Raw genomic sequence first — 2,500 nt, forward strand, 5'->3', positions numbered from 1 at the left:
ACATTAATTATACCTATATTCGTATAAATAATTTGTCTATGATTTTAATACAACCTGTAGCCTACTTAACTCCTTTTAAGTCCGTCCCAATAAAGGGGTTAGAACCCTTTTATGGCATTTAAACATAAACATTATTTCATGTGGACATTATTCGGGTAATAAAAGCCAAATCGGGAGCTTTTAGACAATATAGCCCAAAAGACCACAGCTGTCGAGAAATAATAAATACGCTTATTTTTAAGTTTTTGCTTTTCATATTAAGGCAATAAAGGCCGTGAGTGGCCTGGTGTTAATACTTAGGCTAACTGCTCCTTTAGGTCGTAATGGTGTCGTTATATGTCGCCGGCTCGTTATTATGTTGTTGGAAGGCTGGGGCCTTCAATTGGATCACAGGATCCTTTTCTTATATTTTTTATCTAATTTTCTTTAACTTTCCGTTATTTTCTCTAATTTTATTTTATTTTCTCTAATTTGATCTATTTTCTGTAATTCTATCTTATTTTCTCTTATTTTGATTTTTCCGCATTTTCTTAAATTTTTTTATTTACTCTAATTTTCTTTAATTTTCTCTAATTTATTTTACCCTAATTTTCTTTTATTTACTCTAATTTTCTTTTATTTACTTTAATTTGCTTTTATTTTCTAATTCTATCTCATTTTCTCTAATTGTCTCTTATTTTCAATTTGTTTATTTACTCCAATTTTCTTTTATTTTCTCTGTTTTTGTTTTCTCTTATTCTCTTTCATTTACTATTTCTTTTTATTTACTCTAATTTCTTTTTATTTTCTCAAATTTTCTTTAATTTTCTCTAATTCTATCTTATTTGCTTTAGATCTCTTATTTTCAATTTCTGTATTAGTTCATGTCAATCTTGTGAAGATCGATCAAAGTTTGTTTGTGATACTAAATATTGCACACAATTGTTTATCATTTATGAACCCTCACAAAATAACTTTGGATCCAACTGAATTATGTTGGGCTTAAAAGTGGTACCGCCCATGATATCACATTATTTTATTCCTCACGGATATGTAATACACAGGTGCTATGTATCAAGTTTTTCAGGTTTTTCATTTGGAAATTCCATGAAATATCATTTGTTACTCACGTATCCTGGACTCTCCATCATGGATTCGCTTATGTGAAGTATTGAATTAGAGTTCGACATGACAATTTCTGTAAAAAAAAAAAAAGAAATATGAACTGTTTACTTGAAAGGTGTGTAAACATTTTATTGCATACTTTTTAAAGTTTTTTTCTTGTTTATTTAATTTATCATTTTTTTTCTTTTTGCAATGTAGTTTAGTTTATGATCAATAATTTGGGTTTTTAGTAAATGAAAATTTTTGAATTTGTCAGTCATTACTTTCATATATAATAGTTTAAGATCAATAATTTGGGTTTTTAGTATATGAAAATTTTAAATTTGTCAGTCATTTCTTGCATATTTGATAGTTTATGGTCAATAATTAGGGTTTTTAGTAAATGAAAATTTTAAAATTGTCAGTCATTACATTTATATTAAATTGATTATGATCAATAATTTGGGTTTTTAGTAGATGAAAATTTTGAAGTTGTCAGTCATTACTTGCATATTAAATTGATTAGCAGACTAAAAAAAGTAATTAAAGGGCAAATATAAATAATTCCGACATTGTACATCAAGGAATCACAGTCATTACATTTATGTTAAATTGATTATGATCAATAATTTGGGTTTTTAGTAGATGAAAATTTTGAAGTTGTCAGTCATTACTTGCATATTAAATTGATTAGCAGAATAAAAAAAGTAATTAAATGGTAAATATAAATAATTTCGACATTATATATATGGGTTTTTAGTAGATAAAAATTTTGAATTTGTCGGTCATTACTTGCATATTAAATTGATTAGCAGACTAAAAAAAGTAATTAAATGGCAAATCTAAATAATGTAGATAATTCCGACATTGTATATCTGGGAATCTTGGCTCTCAAATATCCATCAGCACTGCTTCTCAGAATTCTGATTTCCGAGTCTCATATAAACTTTGAAGTTTGTTGTTTATTTCTGTGCATTAAGAGATTGCTTTTGTGCTGATTCTATATTCTTCGGTATTTCAATAATAAATATATTTTGAGATACATAGTTTATATGATTTTATTTCCTGACAATGACCTTTCCCGCGATTCAAATCTTATTTTTTAGTTTTTATAGTTTATCTATAGAATATTTATTTTAATGTTGTTACCGTTCTTAGAATATTTTATGTTAATTGTTAATTATTTTTCTTGTAGTTTCTTATTTCCTTTCCTCACTGGGCTATTTTCCTTGTTGTAGCCCTCGGGCATATAGCATTCGGCTTTCAAAATAGGGTCGTAGCCTAGCAAGTAATAATAATAATAATAATAATAATAATAATAATAATAATAATAATAATAATTATAATAATTTTGAAAAGTTAATGTAGATGACCCAATCAAACACATAATAATAATAAACTTTGAAGTTTGTTGTTT

Source organism: Palaemon carinicauda, chromosome 24, assembly GCF_036898095.1.
Source record: "Palaemon carinicauda isolate YSFRI2023 chromosome 24, ASM3689809v2, whole genome shotgun sequence".
Taxonomy (NCBI): Eukaryota; Metazoa; Arthropoda; class Malacostraca; order Decapoda; family Palaemonidae; genus Palaemon; species Palaemon carinicauda.